The sequence below is a fragment of the Fistularia commersonii genome, unplaced genomic scaffold, assembly GCF_037954325.1.
Source record: "Fistularia commersonii isolate RoL2024-O1a breed Wild unplaced genomic scaffold, RoL_Fcom_v1.0 HiC_scaffold_42, whole genome shotgun sequence".
Taxonomy (NCBI): Eukaryota; Metazoa; Chordata; class Actinopteri; order Syngnathiformes; family Fistulariidae; genus Fistularia; species Fistularia commersonii.
Genome location: NW_028234000.1, coordinates 180,001 through 192,500, shown reverse-complemented (window position 1 = coordinate 192,500; position 12,500 = coordinate 180,001).

Sequence of the window (12,500 nt, the reverse complement as noted above, 5' to 3'; positions counted from 1 at the left end):
TACATGGATGTTATCGCCCTGTTACCGAATTATATCGATACCGATGTGCTTTTCACCTCATTGCTGAGTGGATTTATAAACAGGAACACCGAAACAGCTCCTTTCAGCTTCACGGCAGAAACGCCCCTGGTAATCCATGGAGTACCAGGGGAAAGCCTGTAAAATAAGCCCATACACACTTCTAACATGGCCTTTATCACCCTGTTACTGCATTACGATGACACCCATTTGCTTTTGATCTCATTGTCTGCCAACGTACGGAAAAAGCGGGGGGGCATTAAGGGGGGAGAGAGAGAGACATGGAGATTTTCTCAGCCTCTCATTCTTTTTTTTTTTTTTTTTTTAATTGAACATAAATAGTACACGCAAATGTACAAATAAACATGGCAAGGTAGAACTGAATGTCAATGAAACAACCAGGCATGAAGAAGAAAAGGACATAAGGACATTCGTTCTGTATGTAATCAGAAGTTAATAGTGTTAACGGTTTGTGAGAAATTTACATTGCTAGACAAAAAAAGAAATTAAAAGGAAATAATTAAATAAATAGATAGACCAATGAAATTAAAACCGAAAAAAAAAAATGCAAGGGGAATACGACATGTAATTAAGTTGGCGATTCACAAGGAATCTCAGACATCAAACTGTATATTTTTTGTTGTTTATATATAAACATATATAAACAAACATATATTGTTTGTTGTTTATTTTTGGGATATATTGAGGAATATTTAATGGAAAGGAGTCACAATCGCTTTTTGACAATGTCGAAGTGTATAGGTGGCTATAGAATTTAAAGTTTTCATTGGAAATGATAGCCTCATCTGTAATTTCCTTGTTGTTAAGACGGGCTTCCGCTTTGCTCCGCTCCTCCTCTCCTCCGCTCTTCCGCTCCGGGCCCTGGAACTCCCGATCCGCGGGACTTCGGTGAATTCCGGGCCAGTTTTTTTGCTCTTCTGCTCTCCTCCCCTCCTCCGCTTCTTCGCTCCCCCGCTTTGGACCCTGGAACTCTTGAACAGGGCCGGGCTTCTGCCCTCCGCCTCTCCTCTGCTCATCCGCTCCAGGCCCTGGCACTCCCTGTGATCCAGTCATTCGCATGTGCGTGCCCGGAGGTCCGGGAGCTCCACTCAAACGTCCGGGGGGGGTAAGGGTAAGGGGTCCTGTCCCTCTCCCCCCCTCCTCGCCGCCTCTGAGAAGAGAAACATCTCCTCCACTCCTCCGCTCCTCCGCTGCGGAACCAGGTATTACCGATCCGCCGGACTCAGGCGAATTGCAGAAAGGGGTTTTGCCGTCCTCCGCTCCTCCGCTCCTCCGTTTCGGGCCCTGGAACTCCCGAACCGCTGGACACAAGCGAATCACGGTCCGGGCTTCTGCTCTCCTCCGCTCCTCACCTCATCCGCTCCAGGCCCTGGTACTCCGTGTCCGCGGGAACCCCCCCCAACCCACAAAAACAAACTCTCACACACACACAAACACACGCACACACACACACACACACACACACACAAACACACAAACACACACAGACACACCTGAACTCATCATAGCTGTGCTAATAGCATTGGCCGAAACGTTTCCACAACCAAACCAACATTAGCTCATCCACTCATTCACATATGTGTGTGCCCAGAGGTCCGGGAGCTCCAGTCATAAGTCCGGGTGATCTATGTCCGGAGAAGGCTCACATTAGCCGCTCTAAGGGGTCCTGCTGCCCCCCAGCTTCCCGGCCTTTGAGAAGAGACACATAACTCCGCTCTTCCGCTTCTCCGCTATGGGCCCTGGTACTCCCGATCCTCCGAACTCAGGTGAATTGCGTGACGTGCTTCTGCTCTACTATAAGCCCCTACACACTTCGAACACGGCTGTTATCACCCTGTTACTGCATTTCAATGACACCCATTTGCTTTCGATCTCAGTGTCTGCCACCGTACGGAAAAAGCGGGGGGGTGGGGGGTGGGGGGGCATAAGCGCATTCGTGCTGTAAGTAATCAGAAGTTAATAGTGTTAACGGTTTGCGAGAAATTTTTAATGCTAGACAAAAAAAGAAAATTAAAAGGATATAATTAAATAAATAGATAGAAAAATAAAATTAAAAACGAAAAAAAAAAAATTGTGAGGGGAATATAACATGTAATTAAGTTGGCGGTTCACAGGGAATCTCAGACATCAAACTGTTTTTAATTGAACATAAATAGTACACCCAAATATACAAATGTACAAATAAACATAGCAAGGTAGAACTGAATGTCAATGAAACAACCAGGCATGAGGAAGCAACGGACATGAGGACATTTGTTCTGTATGTAATGAGAAGTTAATAGTGTTACAGGTTTGTGAGAAATTTACAGTGCTAGACAAAAAACGAAATTAAAAGGAAATAATTAGATAAATAGATAGACAAATGAAATTAAAACCAAAAAAAAAAAATGCAAGGGGAATACGACATGTAATTAAGTTGGCGATTCACAAGGAATCTCAGACATCAAACTGTATATTTTTTGTTGTTTATATATAAACATATATAAACAAACATATATTGTTTGTTGTTTATTTTTGGGATATATTGAGGAATATTTAATGGAAAGGAGTCACAATCGCTTTTTGACAATGTCGAAGTGTATAGGTGGCTATAGAATTTAAAGTTTTCATTAGAAATTATAGCCTCATCTGTAATTTCCTTGTTGTTAAGACGGGCTTAGCTTTGCTCCGCTCCTCCTCTCCTCCGCTCCTCCGCTCTTCCGCTCCGGGCCCTGGAACTCCCGATCCGCGGGACTTCGGTGAATTCCGGGCCAGTTTTTTGCTCTTCTGCTCTCCTCCCCTCCTCCGCTTCTTCGCTCCCCCGCTTTGGACCCTGGAACTCTTGAACAGGGCCGGGCTTCTGCCCTCCGCCTCTCCTCTGCTCATCCGCTCCAGGCCCTGGCACTCCCTGTGATCCAGTCATTCGCATGTGCGTGCCCGGAGGTCCGGGAGCTCCACTCAAACGTCCGGGGGGGATAAGGGTAAGGGGTCCTGCCCCCCCCCCCTCGCCGCCTCTGAGAAGAGAAACATCTCCTCCACTCCTCCGCTCATCCGCTGCGGAACCAGGTACTACCGATCCGCCGGACTCAGGCGAATTGCAGAAAGGGGTTTTGCTGTCCTCCGCTCCTCCGCTCCTCCGCTCCTCCGCTCCTCCGCTCCTCCGCTCCTCCGTTTCGGGCCCTGGAACTCCCGAACCGCTGGACACAAGCGAATCACGGTCCGGGCTTCTGCTCTCCTCCGCTCCTCACCTCATCCGCTCCAGGCCCTGGTACTCCGTGTCCGCGGGAACCCCCCCCAACCCACAAAAACAAACTCTCACACACACACAAACACACGCACACACACACACACACACACACACACAAACACACAAACACACACAGACACACCTGAACTCATCATAGCTGTGCTAATAGCATTGGCCGAAACGTTTCCACAACCAAACCAACATTAGCTCATCCACTCATTCACATATGTGTGTGCCCAGAGGTCCGGGAGCTCCAGTCATAAGTCCGGGTGATCTATGTCCGGAGAAGGCTCACATTAGCCGCTCTAAGGGGTCCTGCTGCCCCCCAGCTTCCCGGCCTTTGAGAAGAGACACATAACTCCGCTCTTCCGCTTCTCCGCTATGGGCCCTGGTACTCCCGATCCTCCGAACTCAGGTGAATTGCGTGACGTGCTTCTGCTCTCCTATAAGCCCCTACACACTTCGAACACGGCTGTTATCACCCTGTTACTGCATTTCAATGACACCCATTTGCTTTCGATCTCAGTGTCTGCCACCGTACGGAAAAAGCGGGGGGGTGGGGGGTGGGGGGGCATAAGCGCATTCGTGCTGTAAGTAATCAGAAGTTAATAGTGTTAACGGTTTGCGAGAAATTTTTAATGCTAGACAAAAAAAAAAAATTAAAAGGATATAATTAAATAAATAGATAGAAAAATAAAATTAAAAACGAAAAAAAAAAAATTGTGAGGGGAATATAACATGTAATTAAGTTGGCGGTTCACAGGGAATCTCAGACATCAAACTGTTTTTAATTGAACATAAATAGTACACCCAAATATACAAATGTACAAATAAACATAGCAAGGTAGAACTGAATGTCAATGAAACAACCAGGCATGAGGAAGCAACGGACATGAGGACATTTGTTCTGTATGTAATGAGAAGTTAATAGTGTTACAGGTTTGTGAGAAATTTACAGTGCTAGACAAAAAACGAAATTAAAAGGAAATAATTAGATAAATAGATAGACAAATGAAATTAAAACCAAAAAAAAAAAAATGCAAGGGGAATACGACATGTAATTAAGTTGGCGATTCACAAGGAATCTCAGACATCAAACTGTATATTTTTTGTTGTTTATATATAAACATATATAAACAAACATATATTGTTTGTTGTTTATTTTTGGGATATATTGAGGAATATTTAATGGAAAGGAGTCACAATCGCTTTTTGACAATGTCGAAGTGTATAGGTGGCTATAGAATTTAAAGTTTTCATTAGAAATTATAGCCTCATCTGTAATTTCCTTGTTGTTAAGACGGGATAAGCTTTGCTCCGCTCCTCCTCTCCTCCGCTCCTCCGCTCTTCCGCTCCGGGCCCTGGAACTCCCGATCCGCGGGACTTCGGTGAATTCCGGGCCAGTTTTTTGCTCTTCTGCTCTCCTCCCCTCCTCCGCTTCTTCGCTCCCCCGCTTTGGACCCTGGAACTCTTGAACAGGGCCGGGCTTCTGCCCTCCGCCTCTCCTCTGCTCATCCGCTCCAGGCCCTGGCACTCCCTGTGATCCAGTCATTCGCATGTGCGTGCCCGGAGGTCCGGGAGCTCCACTCAAACGTCCGGGGGGGATAAGGGTAAGGGGTCCTGCCCCCCCCCCCCTCGCCGCCTCTGAGAAGAGAAACATCTCCTCCACTCCTCCGCTCATCCGCTGCGGAACCAGGTACTACCGATCCGCCGGACTCAGGCGAATTGCAGAAAGGGGTTTTGCTGTCCTCCGCTCCTCCGCTCCTCCGCTCCTCCGCTCCTCCGCTCCTCCGCTCCTCCGCTCCTCCGTTTCGGGCCCTGGAACTCCCGAGCCGCTGGACACAAGCGAATCACGGTCCGGGCTTCTGCTCTCCTCCGCTCCTCACCTCATCCGCTCCAGGCCCTGGTACTCCGTGTCCGCGGGAACCCCCCCCAACCCACAAAAACAAACTCTCACACACACACAAACACACGCACACACACACACACACACACACACACACACAAACACACAAACACACACAGACACACCTGAACTCATCATCGCTGTGCTGATAGCATTGGCCGAAACGTATCCACAACCAAACCAACATTAGCTCATCCAGTCATTCACATATGTGTGTGCCCAGAGGTCCGGGAGCTCCAGTCATAACTCCGGGTGATCTCTGTCCGGAGTAGGCTCACCTTAGCCGGTCTAAGGGGTCCTGCTGCCCCCCAGCTTCCCCGCCTTTGAGAAGAGACACATAACTCCGCTCTTCCGCTTCTCCGCTATGGGCCCTGGTACTCCCGATCCTCCGAACTCAGGTGAATTGCGTGACGTGCTTCTGCTCTCCTATAAGCCCCTACACACTTCGAACACGGCTGTTATCACCCTGTTACTGCATTTCAATGACACCCATTTGCTTTCGATCTCAGTGTCTGCCTCCGTACGGAAAAAGCGGGATGGGTGGGGGGGCATAAGCGCAATCGTGCTGTAAGTAATCAGAAGTTAATAGTGTTAACGGTTTGCGAGAAATTTTTAATGCTAGACAAAAAAAGAAAATTAGAAGGATATAATTAAATAAATAGATAGAAAAATAAAATTAAAAACGAAAAAAAAAAATTGTGAGGGGAATATAACATGTAATTAAGTTGGCGGTTCACAAGGAATCTCAGACATCAAACTGTTTTTAATTGAACATAAATAGTACACCCAAATATACAAATGTACAAATAAACATAGCAAGGTAGAACTGAATGTCAATGAAACAACCAGGGATGAGGAAGCAACGGACATCAGGACATTTGTTCTGTATGTAATGAGAAGTTAATAGTGTTACAGGTTTGTGAGAAATTTACAGTGCGAGACAAAAAAAGAAATTAAAAGGAAGTAATTAAATCAATAGATAGACAAATAAGAAATTAAAACGAAAAAAAAAAAAAAAAATTGCAAGGGGAATGTAACATGTAATCAAGTTGTTTTTTTTGTTTTTTTTTTTTTTTTTACCAAAAAAAAAAGGAACCTCGGACATGGGTAACTATATTTTTTTGTTTTCGGATTTTTCCATAAGTTTTAAGGATTTTTTTTTTTTTTTTTATATTTCAAAATCGTTTATGAAGACATTAAAATTTGGGGAGCATTTTTGCATTCTGTTCTTGTGAATGAAGAACTTGGCCAGGCCTAAAAGAACATTGACACAGAGTTCATCTGTTATGTTGCTTATAAGTAAACAGAATGTTATATCATCTTTTGAGAAGGAAACTGGTGACGATGGAATGAGAAGGAGAAAAAATATATGGTCAGTGGTTTCAATGTTGTCTTCAAAAAATGTACAAATATTATCTTCAAAATTAAAGCGTACCCTCGATAATTCCTTAGATGGGTAGATGTCAGTCATAATTTTGAAGTGGGTCTCTTTTGCCTTGGGGGTATGGGTAGAGTCAGATACATAGTTCGCAGCGTGGCAATCGATTCCTCATCAAATTTATTTAAAATATCCTTTTTTTTTTTTTTGACGTCCAGGGAATAAGTTTCCTGTGAAACATTTCCTAATAAAGGAGTTGCTGCGCTTTCTGTCCACAATTGAGATTCCCTGGAGTGATAGTCGGGGTAACTGTGGTTGTACGGTTCGGTGCGTCATTATATTTTTGGTCAGGAATACAAATTGTCGAGGCAGTGCGTTTCGTAACTTTAGCAACTCTAATATGGGAGGCTTGAATCTGTGTGTAGTACAGAACTGCTCATTGTCCAGAGGACTGCCAGTGTCATCCATCAAGTCAATTATTGACCATATACCTTTCTCAAAGCATTCCTTGTAAAACAGAGGTTTGTTGCCATGCAGTACATATCGATTGTTCCAAACTATTATACTGTGTGGTGAGAAATTGTGTACGTATATCATTTTCCAGTATAATAATATTTGTTTATGGAACTCTGAACATTTGACAGGAATCTTGTTGATATCCAAGTCAGAGATAAGCAGAAGACTCAGGCCGCCGACTTTGTTGAATAAGTAGTTTGGAGTACAATACCAGAAAGAACGATGAGGTTTGATCCAGGATTTCAACCAGTTCACCTTCAATGTCCCATTCAAGCAGTCCGACTCTATCACTTTCAGCCCTCCTTCACTTGTTTCTTTCACCATATGTGATTTTTCTTAGATGGTGTGGTCTGTTCCTCCAGATAAAGTTGAAATTGATTTGGTTAACAGATTTTACGAGTTGATTTGGAGCAGCATTGGAATACGCTGGGTATATACATCTGGATAAACACATCCATTTTAGTCAAATATATCCGGCCTAATATTGATAAATCTCTCTGGAGCCATATATTAGAATTAAGCTTTACTTTGATTCAGTTTAGATTCAATGTTCCTGGATTGATTTAACGTTTGGTCCTTGGATAGGAAAATGCTCAAGTATTTTATTTCTGATTTCATAGAAACATCGCTGATTTCCTTTAGTGGCGAGTCATGCAGCGCAAGAAGTTTGCATTTCTTTAAGTTTAATGACAATCCTGAAGCCTTGGAGAATGTTTTGGTTTTTTTCAGCACTTATTGGGACTTGATGTTCATTTTTCAAAACTAAGGTTGTGTCATCTGCCAGCAGGCTAATAGCAATTTCTGTCCCCAACATTACTTCTGTCCCACACGTATACACACACACACACACACACACACACACACACACACACACACCTTAATTCCACTCTTTTATATACGCATGTCTGGAGTTCCGGGAGCTCGTTCTCAACGTTCTGGGGATAATCATAGCTGTGCTGATAGCATTGGCCGAAACGTATCCACAACCAAACCAACATTAGCTCATCCACTCATTCACATATGTGTGTGCCCAGAGGTCCGGGAGCTCCAGTCATAAGTCCGGGTGATCTATGTCCGGAGAAGACTCACATTAGCCGGTCTAAGGGGTCCTGCTGCCCCCCAGTTTCCCCGCCTTTGAGAAGAGACACATAACTCCGCTCTTCCGCTTCTCCGCTATGGGCCCTGGTACTCCCGATCCTCCGAACTCAGGTGAATTGCGTGACGTGCTTCTGCTCTCCTATAAGCCCCTACACACTTCGAACACGGCTGTTATCACCCTGTTACTGCATTTCAATGACACCCATTTGCTTTCGATCTCAGTGTCTGCCTCCGTACGGAAAAAGCGGGATGGGTGGGGGGGCATAAGCGCATTCGTGGTGTAAGTAATCAGAAGTTAATAGTGTTAACGGTTTGCGAGAAATTTTTAATGCTAGACAAAAAAAGAAAATTAGAAGGATATAATTAAATAAATAGATAGAAAAATAAAATTAAAAACGAAAAAAAAAAATTGTGAGGGGAATATAACATGTAATTAAGTTGGCGGTTCACAAGGAATCTCAGACATCAAACTGTTTTTAATTGAACATAAATAGTACACCCAAATATACAAATGTACAAATAAACATAGCAAGGTAGAACTGAATGTCAATGAAACAACCAGGGATGAGGAAGCAACGGACATCAGGACATTTGTTCTGTATGTAATGAGAAGTTAATAGTGTTACAGGTTTGTGAGAAATTTACAGTGCGAGACAAAAAAAGAAATTAAAAGGAAGTAATTAAATCAATAGATAGACAAATAAGAAATTAAAACGAAAAAAAAAAAAAAAAATTGCAAGGGGAATGTAACATGTAATCAAGTTGTTTTTTTTTTTTTGTTTTTTTTTTTTACCAAAAAAAAAAGGAACCTCGGACATGGGTAACTATATTTTTTAGTTTTTGGATTTTTCTATAAGTTTTAAGGATTTTTTTTTTTTTTTTTATATTTCAAAATCGTTTATGAAGACATTAAAATTTGGGGAGCATTTTTGCATTCTGTTCTTGTGAATGAAGAACTTGGCCAGGCCTAAAAGAACATTGACACAGAGTTCATCTGTTATGTTGCTTATAAGTAAACAGAATGTTATATCATCTTTTGAGAAGGAAACTGGTGACGATGGAATGAGAAGGAGAAAAAATATATGGTCAGTGGTTTCAATGTTGTCTTCACAAAATGTACAAATATTATCTTCAAAATTAAAGCGTACCCTCGATAATTCCTTAGATGGGTAGATGTCAGTCATAATTTTGAAGTGGGTCTCTTTTGCCTTGGGGGTATGGGTAGAGTCAGATACATGGTTCGCAGCGTGGCAATCGATTCCTCATCAAATTTATTTAAAATATCCTTTTTTTTTTTTTTTGACGTCCAGGGAATAAGTTTCCTGTGAAACATTTCCTAATAAAGGAGTTGCCGCGCTTTCTGTCCACAATTGAGATTCCCTGGAGTGATAGTCGGGGTAACTGTGGTTGTACGGTTCGGTGCGTCATTATATTTTTGGTCAGGAATACAAATTGTCGAGGCAGTGCGTTTCGTAACTTTAGCAACTCTAATATGGGAGGCTTGAATCTGTGTGTAGTACAGAACTGCTCATTGTCCAGAGGACTGCCAGTGTCATCCATCAAGTCAATTATCGACCATATACCTTTCTCAAAGCATTCCTTGTAAAACAGAGGTTTGTTGCCATGCAGTACATATCGATTGTTCCAAACTATTATACTGTGTGGTGAGAAATTGTGTACGTATATCATTTTCCAGTATAATAATATTTGTTTATGGAACTCTGAACATTTGACAGGAATCTTGTTGATATCCAAGTCAGAGATAAGCAGAAGACTCAGGCCGCCGACTTTGTTGAATAAGTAGTTTGGAGTACAATACCAGAAAGAACGATGAGGTTTGATCCAGGATTTCAACCAGTTCACCTTCAATGTCCCATTCAAGCAGTCCGACTCTATCACTTTCAGCCCTCCTTCACTTGTTTCTTTCACCATATGTGATTTTTCTTAGATGGTGTGGTCTGTTCCTCCAGATAAAGTTGAAATTGATTTGGTTAACAGATTTTACGAGTTGATTTGGAGCAGCATTGGAATACGCTGGGTATATACATCTGGATAAACACATCCATTTTAGTCAAATATATCCGGCCTAATATTGATAAATCTCTCTGGAGCCATATATTAGAATTAAGCTTTACTTTGATTCAGTTTAGATTCAATGTTCCTGGATTGATTTAACGTTTGGTCCTTGGATAGGAAAATGCTCAAGTATTTTATTTCTGATTTCATGGAAACATCGCTGATTTCCTTTAGTGGCGAGTCATGCAGCGCAAGAAGTTTGCATTTCTTTAAGTTTAATGACAATCCTGAAGCCTTGGAGAATGTTTTGGTTGTTTTCGGCACTTATTGGGACTTGATGTTCATTTTTCAAAACTAAGGTTGTGTCATCTGCCAGCAGGCTAATAACAATTTCAGTCCCCAGCACGTCTAACTTTTGGATATCGTTGCTCTTTTCAACATAAACGGCTAGCATTTCGGTAGCAATTATAAATAAATAGGGTGAGATGGGGCAACCTTGGGGGATTCCCACATCAACATGGAAGCTCGGAGTGGTGCCGCTTGGCAGGGTGACACAGCTATGAATATTCTCATAGAGCCCACGGATCACATTCCTGAATATTTAACCAAATCCAAAATGTTCGAGCGTTGCTATGATAAATGGATGTTCGACCGAGTCAAAGGCTTTAGAAAAGTCCAAGAAGGATATGCGGCCATTATCTTCAATGCGATACGCCTCTAAACCCATCGTTCGCCCCGACTCGGGGAATCCTAGAGCCTACTTGCACCCCCGCCCTAACTTAACTCCCTCACTCGTGGAGCTCCCTGAGCTCCACACATCCCGGAGCATCACGCCGACTCATTCACATTTGAATGATTGTCTTTATTTTATGTCCGCTAGATAGAGGCATCCGCACATGCGCATCAGTGGAGCTTCAGGCCGGCTGAGGCATGGACTGAAAATCATAAAGACATGTGTGATGAGCTAAAAGGAAGATAAGCATATTTTTATAATAAATGTAAGAAAGAGAGGGTAATGCAGCCTCAGGGCGGCACTGGCCCGTGTCTCTCCAAGCCTGCCTTTGGGGGGGGGGGGCACGGAGCAGTGTCTCCCTGTGCCGGTCCCAAGCCCGGATAAATGCAGAGGGTTGCGTCAGGAGGGGCATCCGGCGTAAAACGTTTGCCAAAACCAAACATGCGAGTCAACCATAACTATACCATACCGGATGGGTCGCGGACCGGGTTAACAACGACCGCCATTGGTACTGATGACCTACAGGGTACTAATGGAAATTGGGCTACTGTGGGTCGAAGAACAAGAAGAAGAAGAAGAGGAGGAGTGCGTGTTCGGAAGCAGAGAGAGAGGAGGAAAGGAAAGAGCCTGGGACTGAGAGTAGGGACTTTGAATATTGGGACTATGACAGGAAAAGGTAGAGAGTTGATGGACACGATGCAGAGAAGGAAGCTGGATATACTGTGTGTCCAGGAGACCAGGTGGAAGGGTAGTAAGGCTAGAAGCTTAGGAGCAGGCTTTAAGTTATACTATTATGGTGCTGACAAGAAGAGAAATGGAGTAGGAGTCATCTTGAAGGAGGAGTTTGTAAGGAACGTCCTAGAGGTGAAAAGAATGTCAGATAGACTTATGAGTCTGAAATTGGAAATTGAAGGTGTGATGCTCAGTGTTGTTAGTGGCTATGCGCCACAGGTGGGATGTGAACCTGAAGAGAAGGAGAAGTTCTGGAATGAGTTGGATGAAGTGATGCAGAATATTCCCAGAAATGAGAGAGTGGTAATTGGTGCAGACTTCAATGGACATGTTGGTGAAGGCAATAGAGGGGATGAAGAAGTGATGGGCAGATATGGTATCCAGGATAGGAATGCAGAGGGACAGATGGTGGTAGATTTTGCAAAAGGGATGGAAATGGGTGTAGTGAATACCTTTTTCCAGAAAAAACAGGAACATAGGGTAACTTATAAGAGCGGAGGTAGGAGCACGCAGGTAGACTACATCTTGTATAGACGAGGTAACCTGAAAGAGATCGGTGACTGCAAAGTAGTTGTAGGTGGGCGTGTAGCCAGACAGCATAGGATGGCGGTTTGTGCGACGACTCTGGTGACAAGGTAGATGACGAGGACAAAGGCAGAGCAGAGGACAAAGTGGTGGAAGCTGAAAAGGGAGGAGCGTTGCACGGTTTTCAGGGAGGAGTTGAGAAAGGGTCTGGGTGGTCAGGGTGAGCTGCCAGATGATTGGACAACAACAGCTAGTGTTATCAGGGAGACAGGTAGAAGAGTACTCGGTTTGTCATCTGGAAGGAAAGTTGATAAGGAGACTTGGTGGTGGA